Source organism: Falco naumanni, chromosome 7 (assembly GCF_017639655.2).
Source record: "Falco naumanni isolate bFalNau1 chromosome 7, bFalNau1.pat, whole genome shotgun sequence".
NCBI classification, from domain to species: Eukaryota; Metazoa; Chordata; class Aves; order Falconiformes; family Falconidae; genus Falco; species Falco naumanni.
In genome coordinates, this window is record NC_054060.1 from 31,189,747 (window position 1) to 31,213,389 (window position 23,643).

A 23,643-nucleotide genomic window follows, 5' to 3' on the forward strand; every position below is an offset into this window, starting at 1 on the left:
CCATGGGCCTCTTCGCCTCTGATGGCACCTGGCCCCAGTACTTCATTTATGAAAGAGTGAACACAGCTCAAAACAAACTCCTATTTTCACAGCCCCACCATCCTGAAGCAATTTCCCCTCTTCCCTCCCAACCCACCGCCTTTATTGAAACTAACCACAAAGCCTCCAACAGGGAAAAAAGCACTTCCACTGCAAACTGATGAAGTTTACAGCCAGGTTTGTCCCCAAAGGAAACAGTTTCTGCTTTTCAGCCTTCCTCAATTACGCTGGTACAACACATTCCTCAAGGTGACAGGTGCTCTGGGTTTAACAGAACCCAACTAAAGTCTGCAGGTAGATGCAGCCCTCCAGTGGTAAAAATAAAGACACACAGCTATGCATTTTTTCCTGTGTGTGCATAGTTGACAAAATTATTGAAATGGGCAATGATTGCTGCTGCTTCTCTCTCTTGATGGTATTTGGCAGTGCCAATGCACAGAAGACATTAAACCCATCCCCAGCTCCAAGTGGGTCCATGCTCCATTTCACGAGGACCGTGGCTCATGGGCTGAGGACAGACACGAGTAAGCAAAAAGCTGAGCCACGTGAAGCTTTCAGAGGAGCAAGGCTTCTCTGTCTGCAGCCACATCTGCCCTGGCACGGTGTCCTTCTCTTCAAACCACATGTGGGATGTGCCGTAGCCTGGCAATCAGGGCACACTCCCATCCTAATTCTGGCCCAATCCTGCCTGCCATACAGGCAATGCCCAAACCACCAGGCACAGGTCAGACACTGCCTTTGGGCTACTTCATGCTCAGTCCAGACCCCTAGACAACTTTTCTAGTTTTTTTGCTGCCATTTCACCACAATCGCAGTCAGCCTCCCATCACCTCTGCATTGAAATGAGCCAATATCAACGTTCAGACAACAGACCCAGGAGATCTTGGTCATCCAGGGGCATTTCCCTCACTGTGTGTACTAACTCTTACCTGCTGCTACTTCAGGTCCTTCAAGAAGGGAAAGGGGGGTGTGGGGGCAGGACGCAAACCCAGGAAAGACAACTTCATACCTTGTGGCTCTGGCCCCGCTGTTTCACTTGACGTGAGCACCTGGGCAGAGCCTGGGTCACACTCCCATCCACCCTCTTGCCACCAGGACAAGAAGCGGTTCTCTTGTGAGCAAGTCAGAGCAGCTCCTTGCATTTTGTTCTACTCACATCAGACCTCTGCAGAGCTCAGCAACAAGCACATACCATACTGCTCCTTAAGAGAGCAGAGAAGAAAGAGTTTACACCAAACTAGCAAGATTTCATAGAATCACAGAATCATTTAGGTTGGAAAAGATCTCTGAGATGATCAAGTCCAACCACTAACCCAGGACTGCTAAGTCCATCACTAAACCACGTCCCTAAGTACCACATATACGTGTTTTGGACACTGTCTGGGTCCAAATGCTAAGGAAAAACTCAAAAATAGGTACAGAGGGAGTCTTGGCTTGGGGCTGCCTGGTCGTGGGAAATGGGGTCCTTCAGCCCCAACGCAGCCAGCACCCATCACTGCACCCACACCTGAGCTCACGTCCACAGCTCTCCCAGCCTAGTTTTACACACAGCTTTATTACGGCAATTTTCCAGCGATTCTTCAATATAGCAGTGCCATCTTCAGGTAAAAAGCCTGCCCTGCCTCTGCTGGGCATAGGGAACTGCCAGGGATTGAGGACCAGGCGTGCTGCAGGGCAGAATAGTCCCCAGGGGTATCAGCATTCGGCTTACTGCTGCCCCGTGTTAGCTCCAGCTTGCCCCCCACTTCCCAGGTGATCCCCAGCCCTGAGAACTGCAACTGCCAGACCCATCCGAGCTTTTTCAGCCTTGTGACAAGGCTCCCTCCCAGCTCTCACAGCATTGATTTGTTATCCAAAGTGCAACCAGAGCAGGCACCAGCCCATCAGCACCTCCTAGATACTGGTCCATCGGCACCAGTCACTACTTCACTCAGTCCCATGTCCCAAGATACAAATTACCCGGTAAAACAATTACACGTGAAGAGTACCTGCTTGATAGCAAGTGTAAGGCTCCTGGGAGCTGAAACCTTCCACATCTTCCAGCCCAGATTTTCTCCTGATTCAGGCACTCCCACAAAAAAGCCTTCCCATTCTGCAGTCCATATGTCTAAGCAGCAACCAGAGATGGGCTCCAGCTCTCATCCTTCACAGGCATGTCTTCACTTCAGCTATCTGCATATGGACCTTTGCCCCCAAAGGGTACAGAGATGCCCACTGGCCTTAAACACAACATTTTGCAGAAAAATCACTCTTTACACTGATGCTGTAAGGAAGAGGCCCATCTCATTGGGTTCACCAGCATGATTCCGTGATGCAAAGGCTGCAGATGGGCAGGGGCATCACCCTCTAGACCTGACCTGGCCACACGGGGCTTGGATTGATACGTGCTGCCACAATACAGGACATTTAAGTCTTTATGCCACTGTCACAGTGGGCACATTTGCACAGTCCCACCCTTACTTACCAAATTCCGACGTTTCCCTGGATGACACCACCTCAAGGTGCAAACCCTGTCTGCACCGCAGAGCTTTGGGAGAGACGCTGTCTGCCTGGGGCACAGCACAACCAGCCTTTGGGACTGCTCCCTGGGTGTGGAACCAGACACCAGCTGTGTATGGGGACATGCTGGAAAATTCCTGTGGCTCCTCCCAGCATCCCAGCAAGGGCTGTGGGCTCACTGGATGCCTGGGCTGTGCTGCAAGCCCTGGGCATTCCTCTTGGAAGGCACCATAGGGGATGGCGTAGAGGGATGGCCCCAGCACAGCTGAAGTGCCTGCGTGGTCCTGAGCCTCAGAGGATAATGTGGGAGAGCAATATTTGCGCTCCACTACGAACAGGAGATTCTGGTACCTTACAGGGAGAAAGACCTTTACCTTCCCAACCATCCTTCCTCTTCTCCGACAGCAGATGTTACACACAACCCTTCTTGCTGCAAATTGACAACGATTTCCACTAAGCAGTTTGTTTCAGGAAAAGCCACCTTCCACTGGTAAAAGCTACAATTTGGCACCATTCAGCCCAGCTGGGGATAATTTACCAGCAGTGGCACGTCAGCTTGCAGGCAGCAAGGCAGCGTAGACTGTCCTGCTGTGCTAGGAAAGCTGGGAGGTTGCAACACTCTGCAGTTCAGCCAGGAGCTCAAAGCATCACCTAGTTTGGCAAACAGCTCTGCTTAGCTTAGGGCCTGAATTAATTAAGCCCTGAAATGCACGGAGTGTGGGATGCAATGGTGAATTACAGCTTTCAGCTGGATTCCCTGGGTCCTTCCTGCACCAGCTGCTCCACGAGTCTGGGCTGGCAGTGCCGAGGTAGGGCAGCCCAGCAGCTGCTTTGATTCAAGCTGACTGCAAATGGCCATAAAGAGCAAAAAAGGAAATTCAGCTGAGAGCAAAGCAAGCCCAGGGTGGTCTGGCCACAGTGCTTTTACCCCCTCCTTCCTCAGCAGAGGGATTGGCACAGGGGACCCCACCTTCAGTCTGCTGCAGAATTTGCATTGTGGCAGGATGATTCCCATGGCTTTGAAAATATCCATAGTGGGAAAGTATTTACATGGGTTGGACAACATAGTGCGGCTGTGCTGGGAGCTGGGAAGCTGCTATGCTGCCTTTTATTTCCACACTAAAGCAGTTGTCTCTACAATTGGACCAAGGCCAAGGCTCAGCATCTCCTACCAGCGTGACGTATCCTCAGAGGTAGCAGCTCCCACACAGGATCCAGGAGGAATTTTGGCCATCTGAATACATCTTTCTGTGCCAGGGATATGGCACCCCAGAGACCCTTGGTCGTTCACACATAATATAGGGAGAAAACAGGCCAGACCTGCAAACATGCAGCCTACCTCTTTTAAGAAGCTCATTCTTCAGGTCACGCACGTACCCATGCCAAGGTCAAGGTATTGCTTTTTGGTTAAAACAGGAGTGGTCCAGAGACAAGTAAAGGGCTGTGTCTGATAAAGAACATCTCAAGATTTGGGTGGTGGCTGTTTAATCCTGGCAACACCACATTCAGATGAGGTATGGAGGGGACTGGGGATCGGCAGTTTCAGAGCTGGCCGCAGGTTGACAACGTGCAGCTCTTCTCTCCCAATGCAACACCATTCAAGGAGGTGACTGATTTACTGCTGTGCCTACAGCAGCTGGGTGCAATGCTCAGTCTTTAAAAACCCTGGGCCCGCAGCACCCCCATGGTACCCCAGCCCTGGCTGGAGGAGGGTGCTGAGGCACCTGGCCCTGGAAGATGTTCCCCTGTGGCTGCTTCAAAAGGCTCCTGCCCGCAGGCGGGAGTTCATCCTTTTGCAGATAATTCCCCTTTCAATAGCCCATAAACATTTTCAGGGTTTCATTTCAGCTTCTTCAGGGAAAAGAATCCTAAAGAAAAGCCCTGAGGATGAGGGAGAGGGTGATCTCTCCATTATAATTAGGATTTTTAGTAAAAATTCCTATTTTCCTGAATTGCTCCAATAGCTACCTTTTTTTACCTGTGACGCTTCTGCAGTATCTGGAAGGAGTCCTGCAGACCATAATTAGAAAAATGGTTCCTCGCAGATTTTTAAATAAATTAAATGAACAAGGAAAAGGAGAAGGGTCTTGCAAGCCCGTAGACAAGTTGGGATGCAAACGATGGGATCAGGGCAGGACACGTGAATGCCAGGGTTTGCACGGCATCAGGGGAGTTGCCCCAGCTCTACACATCAGCTATGTGAGGTGGGTCCAGGTTCACTCCCAGGATCCAGGTCCCTCAAATAATTTGTGTTTTATACATTTTTCAGGGGATTGATGGTATTAGAAACCTTTCTTCAGTAACATTATGTGTTAGCTTGCAAACCAAACTGCATGTATTCAATGAGAGTCCACCTGGTTCAATAGAAATAGATCTTTATTAATAACATGCACATCATACATATATTTAAAATACATATACATTTTTTTACTATTCACTTTAGAAAACAATTTCATAAAAACCTTTAATCAGGTCCCAAGTAATTTTAAACATTAAAAAGCCATTTTTTTATTATAGAACCAGTAGGTATTACTCCAATTAAGTGGTGTATAATCACCATGTATTTAACATAATGCAGGCTCATGCATTTCAACAGAAATAGGTGTTCCCTTTTCTGCTTTATTAATCATGTCAAATATATGATGATATACTTGACAACACCTGCCACAGTTGTCATATGCAATTGTGATTCCCTGCTGAGAGCGCGCTGTACAGATGGCATTTAAAAGCTGGAGACAACTTTTTTACAACTTTCTGAGTTCCCGTGAGGGGTGCCTGGCGTTGCAGGTAACCCAGAACCCAGCTACGACAGAAACCAGAAAAACTGAATTTCATGAACGGCGAAGAGGAAAGCAATCTAAAAAAGAAGAGAAAGGGGAATTGCCGTATCCCCTCTGTGTTCATGGGAAACTGAGGTCAGGGTAGTGTTTCCCAAGGTCCTGCCGAGTACCGAACCAGATCTGTATAGAGTGCACAGAGTTACCAGCTATAGACAGTTTGCGGATTTACAGAACATATACAAAGGCTCGTATGAGGATGGGACTTTAAGGCACGATAGTCCATATACTCAACACATTCATTGAAAACAAAAGTTCCATTTACAGTGCAATATAAATGTATTCAAGAACTCAAGCGGCAGCTCAATAATCACTTTCACTGATAATTAGGCAACGGAGGAGTACGTACATCTGTGGTGCGCAGCAGCCCCAGCCCTGCACGCACTCGTACACATGCTGAGCATCAAGTACACGAGGAGCCTCTCTGGCTTCGGTGAGAGGGTCTGTGCAAAGAAACTCAGCAGAGAACCGAAGCGTTTGCAGGATCAGGGCCCTACAGCGTCGGGGTGCCTGCACCAGGTCACACGGGCAGTGATGCTGCCCTGCGGAGCCGGGCTGCCTCCCAGCGTGTGCACCCCCCTGCCACAGCTCCACCAGCTCCAGGAGACCCCACACCCCTGCCCCCTGCCATGCCTCCCACGGAGCCACCGCCGCCCCTCCTGCAGCCGGGATCAGGCCCAGCATTTACAGCCAGCGAGGGAAAAGCGGCACTGAGAAAATGTAACTCACTGAAACACTAATTACAGTCAAGTGTGCTGCTATTCCCAGACGAAAATGAATTGTCCTAAGCCAGCCATTTTCAAAATGATCAGCTATCGTTACCAAGTCTGTCCTTTGTCACCTAGCTCGTCTATATTCTCCTCTGATGAATCTACTATCTCCAAGGCAACTGAGTCAAAGGGAAGGAAGGACTTGCTTTACATCCAGTGCAAACATAGCCCATACGTGGGAGTTCCTAATGCAGTCGTAATAGAATATATATATATATCTCACTGAAAAAGTTGACCACCTACAGACAGATTCACACATCAGAAGCCAGAAGAGCTGAATTGTAGCTACAAACCCAAAGAAGAAAAATCAGTGTATGTAGCTGCGTTAAAAGGCTGGTACCCAGTAATTTGGTAACCAAATGTTAAAATCAGTATATAATTCAAAAAGCTTCAAATTAAATATTTCAGGAGTAACTTGCAATGTTATTGCACCTTTGTACTTCTCAATCACCCCATAAATTGTGGTTTCTAAGCACTAAAGTAGAATATTTCAGACCCACATTTCAACAGCACAAATCGCTGTGCAAAGCGGAAGGCAGTAAAAACTTGAGTAGACTTTAAATATTTAGAATGCGGACCTTTGATTCAACTTCATATCAAAAAGTCAGCCATAAAAAAGCAATGTGTTTTCTAGAAAGAAATTGTCCATTTTAACAGCCCTAGAGTAAGTAAAAGTAAAAAAATCAGCCAATGTTGCTCAAGAAAACAACACATGAGAAAAACACGAGTAAAATATCTTCCTCTTTCAGGAGTTTTGTTATCTGATCCAGATTTGTGTCTGTTATACCCACTCAGTTATCTCAACACCTTATCGGAGAAGCTTTCAATGGGTAAGAAAGTATCTGCCTTTTCTAGCAGGCAGAGAAGTTATTCTTCAAAGTTGAATCTGACAGGGACAACGGGTTTTTTTCAGGTGATGTTAAAGGCTCTAATCCTACTGAGATTTTTTACTCTATTGAAACATTATTAATTTTATGTAAAAAGTTTTGTTTATTCAGGCAAGAACCACCCTATGAATATATAAAGTAGATCAGTGAAAGGAAAAAAAAAGCATTTTAGCATTTTGTGTAGCTGCTAAACGATATGATTCAGGCAAAAATGGACACAAATTAAAAATATGCGTAAATCAGATCAGAGTGGAAAATTAGATCGTTTGAAAAATCAGAAGACAGGAATACTTTTCCTTTACCACTTAGCAGCCTTCTAATGTCCCTAGCCCAGCCCCTAAGTCTGCACGGGGCACACAAAGTGCCGGCAGAGGCCGGAGAGCTCTTTGGGGGACAACGGCACAGCTCACAAGAGCCGTCACAGCAGCAGCCCACACGGGCGATGGGTTTCGCTGCTGGCTTTTGCTGGTGATATTAGGGCTGTTCCACACACTGATAACTAGCCTGGCCTTTCTCAGCTGGCCCCTGTTGAGATGGGCAGCCCCACTTTTAGCTGGAGGTCTCCCAAACTATCCCCAGTGTGAGCTTAATTGTTCACGGGGTTTGGGGCTGGGGCAAGCTGGGGCAGCAGGAGCACAACCGCACATAGCCAGGCAGCTCTGACACCACATTACGCTGACCAAGGGTTTAAAGACACCCTTTTGTAAGAGACAAGTAAATATGCCTTGTCTCAAAATAAAAACAAAAACCTGAACACATGCATCTTGACTAACAGCACCTCCCAAACAGCACTGCCCTGTTTTTTCCAGCCTTCCCACAGTATCTGTGCTGTTTATGTTCTCCAGTTTGCAGGTTATCTTTGTTTTGAATTAGACTGTTGCTTTTTTTTTTTTTCCCCCCCATTTAAAAAAATATCTGGATTTCTTTGTTTCCTTCTGTCTCCTAATCCTGTACTGGCTTCTAACTACTGACTCCAGAGTCAACTTTGCTCTTCACACCTCCTGCCTTTGCCTTTCTGTCTTTTCTCCTGCACTAACAACGTGCCTGAGAGCTGCAATGATATGTACGACACACACAACTAGGATGCTCTAAGCAGGGTTACAGGAGGGATCCTACGTGAAGCACATCCTGGCAAGCAATGGTATTTGTTCGTATAATGCTTCAGAAATAGCATCAGCCACATGTGCATGAGCAAAGCCTTTCAAAATAAAAAATTAGGCCTTTGGATATATATCTGCCTACAGCTGAGTGTGCGCTATTATTTATTTTGCTTTAAAGCTTTAAAGTGGTGATAGCCAGCGAGGCAAAGCCAATTTCTTCACTGTTAAGCCAACAGACCTGTAGGACTTCAACAGGCTTTGGATCATCTTGTATATTTGTTCAGCAGTTCTGGGATGCAAGTCACCTGCAGGTGAACTGCAGGTGTATCGGTAACAGCTAGTTTACAGGCTCGTTAGTCACATTTCCCCAGGTTATAGTGCAATCTTTGCTTTTGACCCCATTGCTGGAGCATCATCTTTTCCCTTATATTACTCTTTGGTATTTTCATGATATAGCTTTGGCAGCTATAAAACTTTCCACCTGTAGTCATCGATTTGCTGAACATCTCTCATGTCATAGCTTGTGAAATATATATTTACATATTCTAAGGTTAATTCCCAGATTGAAATTAGGTATTTCACTTAACCTGAAACACTATTACTAATGCTGAGCAGTTTCATCAGGAGAACCTCTGAGGTTTTACTAGCATCTGTCAGATACATTCATTCTCTATCTATGAGAGCTATCATTGTTTTTCTGTCTTTTATATTCCACATAAAAAGAAATTACTGTCTATTCCCTAGCACCAATGTGAACCTCTGGCCAAACAGCAAATTAGCATGCAAAGAAGTATCAGGGAAACAGCTAGGGAAAGAATCAAATGAAGTTAAGGAAACACTGATGACAGGCTGAAGAAACAATCTTTCTTGTGACTCATTCTGGATTGTATTAAAATAGCAAAGTAGATACCAGATAAGAGATAATATAAGTAAAAGGTGAATGCAATTATTTTAAAAAAAAAAACAAACCCTTGCAAATCTCAGTATAGAGTGTCTTGTAAGTAGCAAGCAAGTTAAGTCTCTGAAAATCCTAAGCAAAAGGCTGTTTCCTTTGGCACTGGCTCCTCCATGGTCAAAGCATTTCTCAAAGAAACTTTCTACCTATACCTTTACAGTAAATAACTTGCATTTTACTACTCACTTTCAGACTACTCCACCACTTTGGGGGCTCCCCTTCCACCGGGGATGGCCTAATTGAACTGCAAAGTGATTTTGAATGTCTATCTACACACAGATAATTTAAATGCAGCTTTGTTTCTATCAAACGCATTGCACGCAGTCTCTGCAGATAAGGACCTCCGTATTGCACCAGCTCTGTGTGTACGTCAAGGTACTTCATAACCGGGGGGTTAACAGCGGGGACTGCAGAACATCAGGCAAAGTACCTTCCACTCAGCTCTGAACACATCCGCCTTTGATCACAGGTACATCTGCAATTAGTGCCTCATCTTAACATCTCAATAAGCAGTTCAAGCATTCAGAAACAAACATCAGTGGGTCTAACAGCTACTTTAATTCATTTTATAAATAAGCAATTGAGAATTTTGCTCCAAGTGGCTGCTCGTGTAGCCCATTCCGTAAACGGCGTTCTCTGCAGAGTAAGGCACGATGCGATACGAATGCAGCTCTTCATAATAGAGCGACTGGGAACAGCACTCCTGCACCATAAACTTCAGCCGTTTTCGTGCGTCAGAGTAAGCAGTCCTATAACACGGAGCCTCCTTAAAGTATTCATAGCTCTCCCTCTCTGTCTCTAGGTGAATCTTCCTCAACAGATTGTTAATTAATACAGACCTACGGAGATAGGCTTCAGGGTCATCCAGGAATCGGAGTTTCTGGAGAGAAAGTTTTAGAATACAAGTCCGGTCCTCGGGTAGTATCAGGTGCTGGGGAGTAAAGAGCAAGTAAATGGGTCTTTAGCACGGCGGAACGAAACCAGGGGAGGATGGGGTCTGGAATGAGAGAGCTACTCACTTTTGGACAATACTCATGGTAATCTTGATGTAAATGTTCTTCTTCTGCATATTTTCTCTTAAAGTAGGCTACTTTCGACGTCGTTAATGTCTTTGGTAGGCCCCAATCAGATCAGCTCTGCACAAAAGAAGAAGAAAAAATGGCTCAGTGGCTTGTGGTGCCGCAGTGGCTGTAACGTCACGGTCCAGGGTGCGGGGGGAAGGAGGGGTGCAGCGGTGGGATGCAGCTGGGGTGACACCCAGCCTCGACCTGCAGCCCTCATCCCACTGGCAAAATTACAAAGAGGCTGGCAGATACAAAGGCATTCTTGAGCTGCCACCGTGAGGCTTGCCAGCCCACCAAGCCCCGCTGCGGAGTGCCAGCCACAACACGGGGTACACTGGCTCTGCCAGCAGGACCCCCAGCGCCAGCCCCGCGGGGTACCCCGGCAGCACAGCCAGCAGAGCGGGGCGAGCAGCCCCAGCCGGGGAGGTCCCCATGCACCGCGGGAGGGACAGGGATGGGGCCACCAGGCCTCAGAACAGGGGTCCCTGCCCCACACTTGGTGGGGGTGGGACAAGGGATGGGGTTTAATTTCCACACAGGGCTCTGTGGCCTCCCTGGCAAGCCAATGCGGAGCGTATTCACTAGGTGGTAGTGTCGTCCCAGAGAAGCAGGAGGGCCCCGGCTCGGTGGGAGGGGGATGCAGCTGGCTCGTTCTCTGGGTTGCTTCATTTTTTTAGGGCACAGAGGGTGGAGGATCAGCCTTTGGACTGAGAGAAGGGACCACGTCCTGTGACAGGAGCCCGGCGGAGGGCTGCCCCCCCGAGCAGAGCTCCCCCACAGCCCCAGCCGGACCTGGCTGGCTGCTCCAGGCTGGCTCATCTCCATGGAAAGGTGACGTGGTGCTAATTCAGCATCTTAATGAGATCCACAACTTCAGTGGTGTTCAGTCTGGTGAACACTGGGTCCCTGTGAAAGCCAGCACTGGGATTTGCTTTTCTATACACCAGACAACACCAGGAGGCGTCTGCATTTGCGAGTAGCATCACCACCTCCCAAACCCTCTCTTTTGTAAGAATGTCTGGTTTTTGCTTTTAAATGCACTATATTAAAAAAAAAAAAAACAAAAAAAAAAAACACCAACTTACTATCTTACTATGCTGGCATTTAAAGGCAGCTCAGAGGAAGAAAGTGTACAGAGCCATTTTTCAGAATAACCCAAAGTGACGTCCTATGGGATAGGTTCTCTTCCCCAAAACAAGACCTCCTTACGGGGGTATTGAAAACTTAGGTTTTCTGAGGAAAAAAGGGGCTTGGTTCTGGACTGCTGCTTTGCCACAGTAGAAAAGCCCAAAGGTATTGCACAGCGCAAACACAGGTGTCACGTCACTGGAAGGATCCTGCTGTGCGGCATGGGGGGCTCTTTGAGCCTTAGGGGCAGGTGGGAGTGAAGATACCCACACAGCTATTTCAGGGACTGGTGGCATCTCTCCTTCACTGGCAGGAAGGAGTAATGAGCTCTCCCTTCCTTCCTTTACATCAAAAACCCACAAGAAGAGGATGAAGAAGAAATCCCTTCACTTGTGTTTTCTCCCTGAATTTCAAATCTGTGGGTATAGAGATTTCCCATAAAGGATGTTACAAATCTGGGCAGAAAACTCTTGACTGGTGGATTAACACCTCACTTGGAACCAAGACCCCCAGCCTTGCTCTGGGATCCAGTGCGACACGGTCTGCACAGAACAGCAGCATCTCCCCAGGAGAGGGACCATCCCTTTTGCTGTGGAACAACGCTACATTTTAGTCAACCTGGACCACTGCACACACCAGAGATGCTCCCTGCACTCACCTCAGCTCTCAAGGGCAAGAGTACAGTGGCAGCTTCACTGCTCTGCTAGCACAGAGCTGCTGCAACCATTGGTTTAAATTCATAGGCAGCGACCTTTGCCACTTGCAGGTTTTACTGTAGTGGTTTAATTACACCGGAGCCCGGACAACCTGGACGTTTAATTGCTCTGATATTAGGTTATTCTAGGTGAAAAGCCCACTGCTGTGTTATCTGAGCACAATCACAAATGTATTTATACTCCCAGCACCGTGGGATGGGAAAACGTTACAGTTTTCCTCGCGCTACTCTGAGGAAGGCAAAGGTACAGAAAGATGAAGAGACATTCCTGCGGCCACCCAGGCTGTCAGGGCTGGGAAAGGAGCCAAACCCAGCGTACAGGTTGATGAGCTAACCACGGGCCCATCCTTCCCCTTCAAACGAAGCCTCTAAATGCTAAAACTTGCTCCCTAGTGGTTTCCAGGCTGGAAGCACAGACCTAGCACTGCCCATGTGCAGCACAAGCAGAAAATCAGCCCGAGTGCAGGGGCAAGACAGACAACCACAGCGTGCAGAGCGTGCCAGCTCAGTCCTTCAGCTCTGCCAGCTCCATGCAAACCTCTCTCTTTGCTGCTCTTGGCCACAGGAATTCCTCACCCTACTCCAGCAATGGAAGGTGACTGTGGGACATTCATTGTCCTCTGAGCACGGGTGGTCCTGGAGACACCAGCAAAGAGCAGGGAGCCAGGACAAGGCAAAGAGCCACTGCAGCACCGCCCCCCTGACCCTGAGGAGGAGGGAGGGCTGTGGTTTAGCACATGCCGTGGGCTGGGGGCTGATGCTGGCTGGCAGAATCAAGCAGAAAGAATTGTGTTTTGCAGAGGGACACACATGACCATCCTGGCAGTGGACTCATCGAGCATCCAACTGGCACCCCCTTTCTGGGGTTATGTTCAACACCAGCCTGGGATATACCCCTTGGGTGTAAAGTTGTTGGCTGTATTTAAATGCCTAAAGTCCTTACACCAGACAAAGCAGCAAACTTGTAACAACCCCCCGCCAACTTGATTTAATTGCAAGAAAGGGAAACAATGAGCAGATGAACACCAAAAGCACCTCTGGGGTGTAAGGTTGGTTTTAAACATGTTCCCACTTGTAAGTGAAAGGCTACACTCTAAGAGCAAAGTAGCCACAAGCTGTGCGACACCATGCCAGCTGTTAGCAAATTCCAGCAATTCCGAATCTGCAGGGCTCAGGGCACCCAGCAGATCCCACGGGTTGTCATGGGTGGTTCAACTTCTACCTTCTCTCTCTGGGAGGGAAGGGGTGCTGCCTGCACACCTGCAGCAACAGGGTGAGAAAGCGAATTAAAGGCAAACCCCATCACAGTGCTGCTCCACAGAAGCTCAAGGTCTGCTCTCATGCTCGGTGTAGCTGCCATCCCACCACCACCCCTCTCATTGTCACCATCATCTTTTTGTGGCTGCTGCTGCTGTCCACACACCGGTCTGCAGGTGCAGAGGAAAGAAAGCATGACCTGTGCCCTCACACTGCACCCCTGACAGCAGCTAAAGCCGACAAAGGGTACCTCTCCCTGCAGGAAGCCTGCAAGCACCAAGCCTTTCCCTAACACTTCTCTTGAAAGTCAGAGCAGACTGGCTCTGTGCGTGCCTACGAGCTGCTTGGCTGAGGCTGCAGGCATCCAAGGCTGTAGTAATGCCGCAGTGAATCAGACCCTTAGTGTTTTGTTTAAATATAAACATATTGAATCAGTGCTTTTTGTGTAGAAGGCTATTCTCGCGAGCCAAGTGTTTTGACAGTTACAGCAAGGTGGTATGAGTCACTGCCTCTGCCTCAGTCAAGCTCAGAGACAGATACATCTTAATCACATTACATTTTTTTTTTCAGCGCTACACCACAAGTCAAGGCACAGGGCCAAATTTCCCCATAGGGACTAACCAGCGTAGTGCTGAGTCCTGAGCGCGAGGTTTGTCCTTCCAGCCTGGATGAACCTCAGAAAAGCGCATTCAGCATCCCACCAGCGTTCAGCTGCAAGCCCTCTGTGAGTCACCAAAGACTCGGTAAAATTTGCAACAGCGAGTAGCACTGCCAGATCTCAGGAGCCACAGGGCAGGCGCTGCCTGCTCACGCTGGCCAGTGTTTACACCCCACCGGTACATGCCTGCTCTGAATGCACGGCACATCGGAGCACCGCGGCTGTAGCTGCCATTAACGCTAATGGAAGTTTGAAACATAAATCTCACACGCAGCCATGAGGGAATAGATGGCTCTGTCTCAAGCCTGGATCTCTCAAACACAGCTTTGCAAGGGCTTTAATTGTACTTTCAAAGGAGCAAAATGTGCCTGTTCCTATTTATTTCTCCAGAAATAATTACAGTGCTCTATGGCGTCGTACCTACAGAGTTATTAGGCATGTTTGGACAGAGGGTTATCTTATCTAAATTGGATTGGAAATAGATTTATAACATGGCAACTTCACAGTTGAAATGCAAATTACAAGAAATTATCTTCATCTGGCTCCTGTACTCACACATCACCCCAGCGACAGGAGCCCCTCTTTGGCATGAATTAGTGCTGGGTGATTTCCACAGGGCTGCAAGCTAGCCCAGGCAGGAGGCAAGATGGGGTTTAACAAGTGATTGAACAGCCAGGAAAAAAAGACACAGACCTTGTGCTTTTCAATCTCAGGCAACAGAGAGGGATCTGCAAGCCCTGCGTCTGAACAGCAGCTCTGCCCCAGAGCTCGCACTTGAGACCTTGGGAGCGTTCCCACACCTGCCTGTGCCTCCACCTCTCCTACCTTTCCTTGGGAAGAAAATTCATCCCTGCCTGCTCGGTGCTGCAGTGAAAGGGGTTGTACGAGCCAGTACTATTGGCTTGTTGATGCAGACGTCTGCAGGGGGTAAGCAAAGAGACTCGCTGGCCGAGCAGACCTGCCGACGATGCTGCGCGCCGAAGGTGGTGACTCAAATGTGCCCGTGCCCTGCAGTTCCCTATCACAGAGTAAGGGAGGATAATCAATATGCAAGCTAAAGCTGGCTGAGACAGAAACCATCTCTGAGCATCTCTTGCATGCACAAATAGAAAACCTGAGGCTTCTGAGCACACAGAAATTGACATTTATTATCAGCAGGAGACATGACTTTGGCATGGCAGGACGTATCATCATGTTCTTGTGACTGCTGTCAAACTGCAGTGATAAATTCCACCACCCCCTCTAACCTTAGCAGCACTTGCAATTAGGGGGTGCTCAGCTGAAACCTTCCTCTGATTACATATGCTATACAGCTGCATTTCCCTTCTTCCGCAGCAGAAAAAGCAGCTGGTCCCACTGTGAGATTCCCAGTTGATAATGTAAAGCTACCAGACCACAGGCACATGAACATGTGGATCAAAAACACATGCCAGCCCCAGGATTTCACACAGACTGCCAATTGATTGCAGTCCTTCCAGAATACCAAGTCTTGTTCCTTGCTCAGGCAGAGAAAGCCCCCTTTAATTGACCTGCAAAAAGGTGGGGACCCACAGACGTGCTGTTGTCTGCTGGCTGGAGCTTCTGGCTTTTCACTTTAAAACTGCTTTTCTTTTAGTTTTCTAACTGCTTTGTAGACCTCCCTAATTGCAGATTCTCCCCGAGCACACGTGTGTGCAAGGCACGAGCATCTGAATAGCTCTCATGAGTGCATGAAGACACGAGACTTAATGACTGACTGACTATTCCTGTCTGGCTCCTTGTAGTCCCACTGCTCTTATCAGTAGAATAAAATCACGTTCGCAGCTTCACCCCCTTTCAACACTAATCCAAGTGATTTCCCTCACTCTGAAGGCAAACCCGACCAGCTGAAGCCTGCAAACTTCTTAGTTACCTGAGGATGCGGAGTCAATCTGCAAAGGGTCTGTCTGGGATAATCTCAGCGGTTCGGGTAAGATTTCCTCCTTGCACGGGCTCAGCGAGCATTTCTGGCAGCACAGCACTGTTGAACAGTTACCTGCCGTGGCGGACCAAGGAGAAACACACATAGTTCAGGTGGCAAAGTCAGGACATACACGGCAAGTAGCTGGACCGCAAGAGAAGAAAGTGCTATTTCAGCAGCCCCATGGGGCTTAATAACAGGAAAAATAAAGAGTTCTGATGTCACATCCAATTCTCTAACTTTGACCTTGCTTCCTGGACTCCCTTTCAAGCGTCAGGAAAGTAAAAGAAAACATTAAGAAAAACCATTTCAGTCTCTCAGTGGCATAGCTCTAATCCTGTTGGAGAAAATGCTGCAAAAATGTAGCTTGCTCCTCTAAATATCTGGAAGTTTCCTAAGCTAGAACATAACTGCCCTGAACAGCACCTCTTAAAAAGGCACATTATTTTCTCCATTAATTCTTGTCAGCCTCAGAGGAAAGCTATTAAAACCACACCATTATTTTGAGTAGTAGCATTAATTTCCTATCATACACACACACACCCCCACACACACTGCCTGCAGAGTAATACAGGTCTGGGGAAAGGCAGATTATCATTTATATTAAACAGCATTATTGCAGCATGCATATTTCGGTGTTTGCCTTCCATAGGGTACAGTTTCTAGGCTGCAAGTAGATGCAGCAGCAGCCGGCTGATGCCTTGCTTTCTGGAGGGAGTATCTGGCACACCGTAGTAAGAATATTTCCCACTCGGGGGAGAAAAACAATCACAGATATGCAAGCGTATACCCAGTCTACACTTCTACACGCGTGTGCAGAGACACTCACACTTTTTTTTTTTTTTTTTGTACAATAATGAAAATAAACAGGTCTAAATCCTGCAAGAGAGAAAGAAAGAGAGCATGTATGTGTGCGTATTCCCGTCTCGCAGCTATAAGACAACTATATTTAGATAGTTGTCTCATCCCAGAGGATGATACTTCATTGACAGGCAACGAAAGAGTAGCTTCGCTTACTTTTCAGAGTTCGGCTTTGACCATAAAAAGATGTCTCTGATTAAAACGACCTTTTGTAGAGCATGCTGGAACCCGGCAGAGCAGCAGGCACCCCTGCCCACAGCCCCCAGCGCCGCAGGACGAGCGGTGAGCCTCCCGCTCAGCTCTTTGCCCTCTCCCGTGATGCAGCAAAGCCAACAGCTCACAAACACACGCAAAACTTACTCTACGCCAACAGCCACCTGCCAAAGCCGTTGGGGCAGATCCCACCAGCCAAGCCCCATGCCAGCTCGCTGCCACCGACAGCCCCCCGGCTCGCTGTCCCCTGCCACCAGCAGCTCAGGGCACTCACCCCGCCAGCCCCCGCTCCGGAGGGAGGGCTGCTCCCCGTCCTTTCCTCGCTGCCGGAGCCGCCGGCTGCTCCTGGAGGAGGTGGTGGCGGTGGAGGCGGTGGTGGCGGCGGTGGTGGCAGCTCCTGCGGGTCCCTGCAGCCACTGAGGAGCGCATCACCTCCCGGCCGCAGCCCGCGGAGGTGGGTGCCCAGATGTTCCCGGCGCGGATTGGTCCAGCGGGAGCAGATGTTGCCCGGTTGCTAGGAGCGTTGCTAGGAGCGTTGCTGGGAGACGGTGACGCTCTCTCCATCACTGGCGCGACTCGAGGACGCGGGAAGGGAGGGAGGGAGGGAGGGAGGAAGGGAGGGCGGGGGAGGTCCCGCCGCCGGGATGCTCCGCGGCGGGCCGGGGTGCGCGGAAGATGGAGCAGGTGCCGCGGTCAGGGCTGGGAGGCGGTGAGGGGCTGCCTGGGGCGCCGTAGCAGGGGATGGGGATGGGAAACACCAGGACTGGGGCGGGGGGGAGCCCTGCTCCGAGCCTCGGGGCGGCGGCGCGGTGGCAGGTGGGGGTGGGATCACACCTCCCATCGGGGCAGGCTGCAGGACCTACGGAGCGGATCGCAAGCCGCAGGAGTGCCGGCTGCCCGCTGCAGCACGGGGAGAGGGCGAGAGCTCTGCCCGCTTCAGGGCTGGACTGGGAGAAACATAACCCAGTGCCTGGAAAGGCTGGAGGGAGTGGTGAGTCCCGTTTGGGACTGCTGGCAGTGACAGCTGAGAGCCAAGCTCTTCTGCCCTCCCTCCAGGTCACAGTCTTCTTCCTTCCCAACTCGTGTTGCTCCCTCCTCCCTCCATGCTCACCACCACATCTAGGCACACTGTTTTCTCCCTGAGCCTTTGGGATGCTCCCTCACATGCCCTGGGCCCCACCGTGGCACATAATTCCATGACCCCAAAGAGGCACCACAGCATTCCCAAATCCCATGGGCAGGAATTGGGATTGCTACAGGAATAGAAGCCACACAGCAAAACAACCCAAACCTCCTCTTTTCCCAAACCAAACAGCAGGTCACTGTGGGGTGGGGCAGCTCCTGCATCCCAGCCAGACAGAGAGGATTTTGCTGCTGAGCACCCCCCTTATGGCAATAGGTGGGGTATCATACCCAGCCTACCCTCATAACCATGGGTCCAGCCAGCAAGGCTCAGGAAAAGTGTAAAAGGAGTAAAAATCTTACCTGTGTGAGGCAGCGTGCACAAAGAGGGGAAATCCTTGTCCCAAACATCCTAACTCTCTAGGCAGATACCAGCAGATAGAAGAGTATTTATATATTTTTATATATATATATATATATATATATATGTATAAAAGAACCAGTTTCTTCAGCCAGCTATGTGTAGGGGTCTTCACTGGAAGGTGTGCCACTCACAGGCTTGGGAAAAGGGGTTGTACAAGATGAGCTTTTCTGGAAAGCCAGACTGGTGCCAATGGCTGTGCTGAAGTTAATGGCACAATGCTGGCTTAGATCAGCCCCAACACTCAGCCCGGGCTTTGCTCAGCACCTTTCTCCAGGAGAAAACCTCCTTAGACAGTAAATTTTCTTCTGTGCCTCCCAGCTATGTCTATGTCCACAGAACTACCCTGGATGACACCGCTGCTCCTGAGAGTCTTATGCTCATCCCATAGCTACCCCCATGTGAGCATCATTCGCTCCAGCCTATGCTCCATCCTACTACTGGAGGTAACTCAAAGGCTCAGCCAGTGCCAAAACCAAGGCAAGGTGCTATGGGAACACACTCATCTTGGCAGCATCTGAAGCTCCTGGGCAATCCCCTCTTCTGTGATTTGAAAAGTGGGTGTCCCATACATAGACATATCTGTACATGTCACTGCTGGTAGGACACATGGAGCTCCCCTTCCTCTGGTTGCTCCAGGGTCTCTGTGAAGGTTCTACAGAGGAGCATGCACCAGACTTAGTCCTCCTCCTTCTTACATGGTGGAAATGGAGGCACACTTCATTTGGCATTCACCTGATCAATATCTCATCCAAATTTTTAACAAATTGAGTTCTGGCAGGCCTGAGTCCCAGCTAACACACGTCAAAACAGCAGCTTCAAACCAGTTACTCCATTGACTTTGAGTATCTGGTTGTATTTGGTGCTCAGTATGCACTGACATGCACATGCACACACACAGCTTCTCTGGTCTTTGCAGTTTGAGAAAAGATCAGTCATGGCCCTATAGATATTTCAAGTTATCTCTGAAGCTCTGCTTCTTTTATTGAGAAGTCAAATGAACTCAAACTAATTTCAAATTTGAATTTTCTAGGACAATAGAAAGGCACTGGAATTTAATTGATTTTGATTACCTGCCTTATTATTATGCTGCCAGTAGTGATAGTTCAGGTTGGTGTAATTTTAAATTTACTGTGAGATGAATCTGACGTTTCTCTACCACTGAATAGAGGACTTGAGCGATTCTTCAGCTTTTCATGAAGATGTCATAATTAATTCAGTAATATCACTTCTGTAAGCAGAGATAGAAAAGGAAGACACAGAGGCACCTACTCTGCGTCTAAGAGCTGAATGAACGGCAGGCTTACTTACTCCAGTCTTCCTGAAATTGATTGTATTTTTTTTTTTTTAACATTCAATACAACTTCTGCTGCAAAGACAAATCTTATCCTCTCCTGTGACCACACAAGCAGGACTTACTAGCTGGTAATAATTTGCAGCCAAAAGGTCAGCTAATCTTGCCCCAAATGGCTCCAAAAAACATTTCCATTCCATGGATCAGCCTGGAGCAAATTCTTCTGCAATCCAAGTTTAGCTGCTTTTCTTTGTGCCCTTTCTGAGGGGGATGAGAGCACAGGGAAAGAGGTCCCCTGCCAGTATAAACCAGCATTGCTATGCTGGCTGCAAGGGATCTCCATCAAGATGAGCAGCAGATGCTCGATCCCCTCCCACCCCAGCCCACCCCCTTCCTCTTGCCATGGGAGCACAAGAGATCACCTCCCCTCCTCGTCTGAAGAGCAGCTTTCCCCCTCTGCCAGTGATGCCTGGTCGGGAATCACTGCCCAGCTGAGGTGCACCGTGTTTTAATGCAATGGAAATTAAACAGAACCGTGAACTGGGACCAAAGTCTCTATTGACAGTGATATTATTGGAAAAGATAAGACTATAAATGTGTACTGCACAAGAGAAAACCTGGACAGGCAGACAATAGATGAGTAGCTTTTTTTTCTTTTTTTTTTTAGACTTTTGAAAGCAAGATTGCTTAGCATAGTCAGTACTAGAATAAATATATGATTTTAAATGGTTTAGAGCAATTGGGAATATAACCCCCCAGAACATTAGCATTTACTTTAACTGCCTCACAGAAGTAGAAAAAAACAGTTTCTTAATTTCAAAGCAGTTACACCTCCTCAAGCCAGCTGTTAAAGAAAAATGAATTAAATTAATGTGCCCTTTTGAATTTAAGCACCAAACATTCAAAAGATGTGTATAGAAAAGCAGTCCTCTCGGGCAGCATATACCTACACACGTGCTATATTTTGAAATACAGCATGAAGAAGGTACTTTCCAAAAATGAAATGTACCTGAAAAGTTTGGCATTTGTACCTGGAGTACCGAGCAGTTTCAGTTGTGAGGCGTTACATCCTGGACCAATTTTTATCCCTGGCCTGGCCCATTCAGCTGCCTTCAACAGATAAAGACCCTCATGGGCTGTCGCAGCCATTGGCTTGTCACAGCACGTGCAGCTGAGCAGCTCGAGTTTCTGGACCCTGTTCATGCCTCCCAGCGGCTGGCCAGCCTCAGGGGGACCGGCTGACTTGGGAGGTGAATCCTGCCTGCATCTAAAATGTAGCCTTTGCACTTCATCCTAAAAGAACAGGTCTTTCTCTTTCTGTTTTTCATGCACTAGAAATTTATTTTTCTGCTCTATCTTCCAATTCACTGTACAAAAAACAATATTGTTGATATTTTAAAATGAATTTTTACATTTTTACATTTTATATTTTAGAAACCTTCAAAAAACTTCAGAAGCAAGTTGGGGAAGAGCAGAACGAATAAAGCCCATTTTCCTATACTTTATATATATATACCTATATATACATTTGTGCTCTTTATCTCCTACATCCTCCCCACCACCATTAACCAAATTCCGCCACGTCCCCTTGGCCACCTCCAGCTCAACCAGAGACAGCAGAAGAAGCAGCACCCACTCCAGCTGGTCCGGAGCTGCACGCCATCGTGATGGACCAGCTAGCTGACCCTTGGCCATCACATCGACTTCTTTCTGCTTCTCTGTAAATGATCCTCTGGCAGGTGATAAAATTTGTCGAAGTATAATTGTCTATGAGACAGTTACCCTTCTTTCAAGTGTGATTGAAATTGGCCAACCTGTTCAAAAATGTTTATGGTAGAAGAGAGCCTGGCGAGGAGACAGATGGCAGACAGCTCAGCTTCTTTGGCCTCAACTGAGCTGACTGAGAAGTGGGAATGAATGCTTTCACCCTCTCGTGAAAAACGATATCACTCTTTCGTTGAAATTCAAAACTTAGTTTCCCGACATTAAAAATGTGACTTTTCCAACCGGTCAAAATAAGGATGAAATCAGGGATGTCTTGGCAAAACAACACTTGGTGCTTAGCCAAGGAATTAAGCCAACCCAAGCAAGGAATTAAAATGCAGCTGGAGGAAGAACAGGATAATCAGAACAATAAAACAAAACACAGCCAGGATCCTGACGAGACCTACACATGCTCATGCCGAATAGCGGGCATCCCAGCAAGAGCAGCAAATGGATTGCTAAGCCCGCTGCTGTATTTGCACAGCGGTGTTGTACACCAAGCACATAGAAAGCCTGAGTGTTCTACCACCAGTTTTATGGGTGGCCTCATTCAGGACAGGCTGCCCATACCTTGGCACCAAGACATATAGCCCATTCCCCGCTCTCCCCAAGTTTAAGGCCAGCAGTTTTACCGTAGCGTGTACCAAGCTCGCACGGGGACACAGGCAGATCTGCCCGGAGGAACAAAAGCCGCTCAGGTTAGCCCTGTGCTGGCGATCAGCCTGAGAACACCCACCCACTGCGACAATACCGCCTGCTCTCTTGTCACCACACAGCGGCTGAGGACATTCCCACAAGGACATCGTGAAGCTGCAGGAGCAGCGAAGCAGGTGTGGTGTCCCCAGCAGCGCCCACGTCCTTTTGAGCAGTTGCCAGCACCCCTCAGCGCTGGTTTTATCGGAGAAATAGGGTGGAGTTGGCGGGGGAATTGCAGCCAGTTGATGGGCAAGGTGAACTTTAAGTGTTTTCCAGAAGATTGCACAGGATGAAACACGAAACAGCGCCAGGCAAGCGCTGCCCTGGTACCTCTTTAGGCCTTGCCACCACCTTGGCAGCAGCGTCCACCTGAGCTCCCAGACCCCAGCGCAACCTGCAGATGGCGGCTGGCTCTGCAGATGCCCCCTGCGCCTACAGGAGCTGCCGGGGGGCTTCTGCAGCCCCGAGCAACCCCCCGCCCTACTCTGCAGCCAGACCTGCCGCTGAGTCTCAAAACATGTAGAACATTGCAGCACCTTCCCACACACACCCCTCTCAGCTGAGCCTGGCCATCCCACCAGCGTTAGTCCTTAGCAGAACACCTATTTCATCACCAGTTTGCACCAAGGAGGTTGAGTTTTGCCAGACTCCCTGGTGCCTCTCTGAGCCTCCCAGCTTATCCCATTTCCCCACCGTCTTTCCGAGGAAGGACTCTGGGCTGGGTTTTCCATGTACCCAGACGCGGCAAGTACCGGTTGCTGTTGCTGAGGCTTCCAAGGACTGAAGCTACCAACTGTCGCCAGAAAAAGAAACTCTATTTCTGGGCTGGTCCTGGAAAGCCAGCCCTGTGGATGCCAGCAGGGATTCAGAAATCATCATTTCTCACGTCTCCCTCAAAGACGGTACTGCTATTCTGAGAGGAACAAACTACCCCCGGTTCAAAATTACCAATTTGGAATTTTTTTAGCTTGTCTTTCTCCATCTTAAAGTAGGCATGGATTACAGCTGCGACCTGGCAGGAGTACACCACACACACAAATACATCACGACCAAAGGCACATGTGAGCAAAAGTAGCCACCAGATAAAGACGTAGCCCTCACCACTGCGGTGACGTGACGTGCCTGGCCACCCAATTTTAGCTCTCCAGCCCCACACAAGCTCCTACCTCTGTTTCCAAAGCAAGACACAGCCACCCTGCGGCCACCCCAACCGCTACAGAGGCATCCTTCAGCATCCCATACACGTGGCCAGGATATCAACAAAGGAGACACGCTGGTGGCATTGACTGCCACGTGCCCTGGGGCAGGTGCCAACACATCCACTGGCGTACAGGACAAACAGTGGCTGGGGGACCACCACAGGGCAGGCACAAGGGGATGCTCCCCACGCTCCTGCCAGGGGCTGGATGAGAGACGGGGGAACA

At 48.7% G+C, this 23,643-nt stretch overlaps 1 long non-coding RNA gene across 1 annotated transcript; it reads right to left on the reverse strand.

Moving 5' to 3' along the window:
• Positions 1-4,896: 4,896 nt before the first annotated feature.
• On the reverse strand, positions 4,897-17,309 carry LOC121092096. The gene is made up of 4 exons (XR_005829184.1): positions 17,197-17,309; positions 15,801-15,923; positions 10,107-10,223; positions 4,897-10,018 (listed from the first exon to the last, which is right to left on the reverse strand). It is a non-coding gene; the product is annotated as an uncharacterized LOC121092096 (long non-coding RNA).
• Positions 17,310-23,643: the final 6,334 nt, after the last annotated feature.